Genomic DNA, 6,000 nt, shown 5'->3' with positions numbered 1-6,000 from the left:
TTTCAAAAGACATGTTGCATATGTTTTCATGATACATGTTTAGAAATTCACCTTGCATATACCTTATGATTATGTCATGATATTTATGATGATGTTATGATATGTCAGGGTGCATTTGATGATCATGTTATGTTATGCCATGATACCTTACGATTATGTTACGATATGTCATGATATGCTGCATGATATGATGATTTTGTCTCCATGCGTTATGTCTTGTGATTTTGATATGCTATACGATTTTTGTGAGTAGGAAAGGAACTTACTGAGCCATGAGTGCTCACAACTTACTTTCTTGTACCACAGATAAAGGCAAGGAATGGATGGATTAGGGGAGCAGCAGGAGGGGCTAGAAGGATGTGTGTGGCAGTGGCTTGGCTAAAGGAGAAAGACTTGCTTTTGTTTAATAAGAACTATGCCTAGTTTATGTTACTGCTTTATGACTCCATGACATTTAATTATGTGTTTGGGTATTATGACTTAAAAATCATGTTAAGTATGCTATGTGGTTTTATATGTCCAGGTGATTAGTCATGGTGATTTTAAAGAAAAGAAAAGTTTTTTTTATAATAAGACTTCCGCTGTAGTAAGTAGGTATTTAGGTTAAAGTAACCCTCGTCGCCTTAGCAGGAGGGGCAGGGCGTTACAGGTTGGTATCAGAGCCAAGTTAGCCTTTCACTACACACATGTCAAGCCTCCATCCTGCCGCTCCAAGTAAGAATCTATATGCTTAATTTATTTATTTATTTTTATGATGCTTTAATATTATGCATGTTTACTTATTCTTTTGATTTAGTTTAGGTATGCATGATGGTAGGATAGGAATAGTAATAACCTTATGACAGCCGAATAGGAATAACGATAATTTATTGTTATTTAATGAAGATAAGCATGGCTAGGAGACGTACTACCCGAGCAGACGAGACAGTAACTCCACCAGATTTGACTCAGGTAGTTACCGACCTCCAACGTCAGATCACGGAACAACAACAGCTGATCATGACTTTGATGGGTCAACAAGGAACTCCTGCCACCCCGCCAGTAAATCAGAATGCAGTGCCCGTCGTGCCAATAGTTGCACCAGTACCACCGGTAGCCCCTGCCCTAGTGGTTCGACAGGAGACCTACTTGATACAGTGGCTGAGGCTGAAGCTGGAGAACTTCTCGGGTACTTGCGAGCCATGGGATGCCCAGGCCTGGTTCAAGATAGTAGAAAGCATAGTGGAACTACTGGACTGGCCCGAATCGGAGAAGATCAATGCGTATCTTTCTGTTTTTCCGGAGACGCGAGAATGTGGTGGGAAAGAGTTAAAGCTAAGAGACAAATTAATCTGATGAATTGGACGGACTTCGAGACAGAGTTTTTCGAAGAGTTCTTCCATATGCAAGTGACGAACCGGTATTATGACGAGTTCACCGAGTTCTGGCAAGGTGACTTATCAGTGAATGAAGCAGTAAAGCGCTTCAACCATCTAGCACGCCTTTGTCCAGAATTGATCAGCACAGAAAGAGAAAGGGTCAGACTGATGCTGAAAATGCTCCTACCTAAGATAGCACTGAATGTGGCCGGCGGAATTAATAGGCCGCAGACTACAGAGGAACTGGTCAGCAGTGCCCTAATTACAGAACACTATCAGAAAGCAATGAACGAGAATAAGAATCAGGCACGAGCAGAAGGACAGAGACCTCAAAGTACCAAAACAGGCTGGAAAGGAACCCCTACCGGGAAAAGGAAGCAATGGGACAATGCTAAAGGTGGTCCAGTGAATAAGCAACTGAAGTACCCTCGATGTACTATTTGTGGGAAGCTGCATTCCAGATTATGTCACAAAAGTACAAGAAAATGCTATAATTGCGGACGAGAATGACATTTGGCTAGAGACTGTCCTACTCAGTTTCAGGCACCACCCCAGCAGAATAACCAGAACAGGAGTGCCCCTTCACAGCTACACCAGATGCAAACTGCTATAGAAGGGACTTCGATCAGCCAAGGGAGATTGGAAGCCCCGCCAGCGACGACGAACGCCAGGGCTTTCTCGCTTACCAGAGAAGATGTGGCGAATGCCTCTACTGTCGTCACAGGTCAGCCGCCTATTTCTAGCCAATATGCTAAAGTTTTATTTAATACTGAAGGTAAACCAGTGGTCGAATCTATCGGGAAACCGAGAAACATTTTGTGTCATGGGGTCGAGATTATGTCCGGGCAACTCTCCACCCTGACCATAGCACCCACCCTATTCGACAATATATTAGAGAAGCAAACCAGTGACCAAAGCCTCTAAAGGATTAAACAAGAGATCTTAGAAGGAAAGAATGACGGATTCCGTATCGCGGACAGTGAAATTTTATACCTCAGGGATCGATTATGTATTCCCAAGGATCCCGAGTTGCGAGGGAAGATATTAGAAGAAGCTCATTCAACGCCCTATGCAATGCATCCGGGATCCACCAAAATGTACCAGGATTTGAAAAAGAAATTCTGGTGGTCCAGTATGAAAAGAGATGTGGCTCAGTACGTCAGTGTTAAAGCAGAACACCAGAGGCCGGGAGGATTACTGCAGCCTGTCCAAATTCCAGAATGGAAATGGGAAGATATCTCTATGGACTTTATTTCAGGATTACCCAAGACAATAAACGGCTATGACGCTATATGGGTAATCGTGGATAGATTAACCAAATCCGCCCATTTTCTGGCAATTAAGATGACTCATTCAATTGAGCAACTGGCTCAATTATATGTCAAGGAAATTATTAGACTACATGGGACCCCTAAGACCATCATCTCCGACAGAGATGGTCACTTTGTTTCGCATTTTTGGGAATGTGTTCAGAAGGCTCTTGGCACAAAGCTATTATTCAGTACTGCCTTCCACCCTCAAACCAACGGACAGACAGAGAGGGTGAACCAAGTGCTAGAAGACATGCTACGGGCTTGAGCCTTAGACTTCAAAGGAAGCTGGTGCCGATATTTATGCTTAGCAGAATTCGCTTACAACAATAGCTACCAGGCTACTATTGGGATGGCGCCCTACGAGGCTCTATATGGTAGAAAATGTTGATCCCCTATATATTGGTATGAAGGCGGTGAAAAGAAAGAGATGGGATTTCAAACGAAGCTTATCGATAACACCACCCGTGTTATACAGAATATCCGCCAAAGAATAGAAACTGCTCAGAGTCGACAGAAGAATTATGCGGATAAGCGATGAAGGCCATTGGAGTTCAGTGTCGGAGACTCAGTATTCCTCAAGGTAGCTCCTATGAAAGGAGTAATGAGGTTCGGTAAGAAGGGAAAGCTAAGCCCGCGCTATGTGGGACCATACCAGGTTCTGAAAAGAATCGGCAAAGTAGCTTATGAAATAGAGTTACCTCAAGAGATGTCATTCATTCACAACGTGTTCCACGTTTCGATGCTAAAGAAATGTATTCCGAGCACGGACCAAGTGGTCGAACCATGGACAGTACAAGTGCAAGAGGACCTAACCTACGAGAGCCGACCAATTCAAATATTGGATCGAGACGTCAAAAGACTAAGGAACAAAGAAGTACCCTTAGTAAAGGTCCTGTGGCAAAATCAACAGTATAAGGAAGCCACGTGGGAACGAGAAGATGATATGAAACAAAAGTATCCGGAGCTATTTTAAGTTCGAGGATGAACTTTCTATGAGGTATGGGGTACTGTAATAGGTTTTCTCTCTAAGGGAAAACAAATACTAGCAAGGAGTCTCAAGGTCTACCTCATACAAGAAGAAGAAAAACAAAAAGGGAGACAAGGAAGAGAAACTTCTCCTCCCTCCTCACAAGGGTACCACTTCCTTAAGGATCAACAAGCGAAAACTATGTAAGTTTCCCCTCACCAGTGGTACAATAGCTCATGTGATTTTCATGAAGATAGATTTCTTTAAAACCTAGGGTTGCTTCATGGAGATTTCGGCCAAGACAAAAAGAAGGATCTAAGGAATTTTAAGACCTAACTAGATACGCTCATTATATTTCTTGTGACATGTATCTTATGGTAGGAGGTTAACCTAATGTTTCTATGCTAGAATGTTAGTTAGAACTTAGATTCATGATCCTAGACTCTCGGCCAAGCATGAACAAAAGAACTAGGTAAGCTTAAGACTCAAACTAAACATGCTTCCTTGTTCTTATGATATGTGCTCTATGATAATGGTATTGTTAACATTTTCTCCTACTTGTATGTTGATTGGAACTTCATTTTCATGCTCATGAACATTCAGCCATGGTAGAACTAAGGGGCCTAGGAGAGCTTTAAACCTAAAGACTAAGCATGTCATGATTTCCCTAAGATAAGTTATGAAGCTAATATGAGATGCCCATGATTGTATGTTAATTTGAACTCTATTTCATGTTTATGAGGATTCGGCCATGTTAAGATTTGAGGCCTAGGAAAGTTTAAAACAAGTCTAAGAAGCTCATGACCTTCTTGATGAAATGATATGAAACTAACTTGATGTTCTTATGCTTGTTTGTTGCATAGAAATTTGGTTACATGCTCTATAACTTTCGGCCAGACAAGGTTTTAAGACCTAGGATGCTTAGAACTTAAACTAAGTTGCTCATGTTGTTCCTTGTAATAAATGCCATGAAATTTGTGTAGGGTTTCCATGCTTTTATGTCACATGAAAACTAGTCTATGTCTTACATGTTTCGGCCACCATTAGTTTAAATGCCTAGGAAACTTAGAATCCAACTTAGATATGCTCATGATGTTTCTTGTAATAAATGCTATGAAATTTGTTTATGGTTTCCATGCTCTTATGCCACTAGAAACCTAGTTTCCATGCTTAACAAGTTTCGGCCACCTTAGATTAAAGGGCTTAGGAAGTTTAGAACTTAAACTAAATGTGTTTATGATGTTCCCCATGATATGTGTTATGATATTGGTTTAAGGTTCAACACTTTCATGCTACTTGTAACCTAGAATCATGCTTGCTAGGGTTCGGCCATGATGAGGTTAAAAGCTTAGAGAACTTAGAACCCAAACTAAACATGCTTAAGTTGTTCCTTATGATATATGATATGACCTTAGTTTAGGGTTTACATGTTTGTATGTGCTTATAACCTAATTTGATGCTTGATGAGTTTCGGCCATGATATAAGTAAAGACCTAGGAAGCTTAGAACCCAAACTAAACATGCTCAAGGTGTTCCTTATGATAAAGGATATGATAATGGTTTAGGGTTCACATGCTTTTATGTTGCTTGCTAACCTAGGCTACAACTACATGTTTCGGCCACTACATGATATTAAGGTTAGAGACCTAATTATGATTTCTCATGTGCCTCACATGCAATGCTTATGATATGATAAGAATATGCCATGTTGCTATACTCATTTATGTATGCTTATGACCTATGCATGATGATGTGCTATGTGCCCAAATTTATGATGTGCTATGTGCCCAAATTTATGATATGCTATGTGCCCAAGTTCATGATGTGTTGTGTGCCCAATTATGTATGTGATCATGATGTGCTGTGTGCCCAAATTCATGATGTATTGTGTGCCCAATTATACATGCTTTATGTTATGCCTAAGAGTTGCTTCCCTATCAGTTGGGACTAGGAGCACTCTTCATGATATGAATATGACATGAATGATAGGTTAAGAATTATGATATATATGACATGCTACTTTACTTTTAAGGTTTGTACGAAGGGTGGGCTCCATAAGCGCCCCGGGGTCGATGGACTAAGAAACGAGCCTCGTTAGGGATGGGCTCCTAAGTGCCCCTAGGTCGATGGACTAAGAAACGGGCCTAGTATGTATGCCTTATAGAGTTCAAGACTTGCTACCTTGGACCTACATAGGACGCGCGCATGTATGTATGTGGTACAAGCCGGGGCCCCCCTTATGTTGAGATTATGTTTAAGTATGTATATTATAAGTTTTCAAAAGACATGTTGCATATGTTTTCATGATACATGTTTAGAAATTCACCTTGCATATACCTTATGATTATGCCATGATATTTAT

This window comes from Zingiber officinale, chromosome 1A (genome assembly GCF_018446385.1).
Source record: "Zingiber officinale cultivar Zhangliang chromosome 1A, Zo_v1.1, whole genome shotgun sequence".
NCBI lineage: Eukaryota > Viridiplantae > Streptophyta > Magnoliopsida > Zingiberales > Zingiberaceae > Zingiber > Zingiber officinale.
This window is presented reverse-complemented; position numbering follows the sequence as displayed.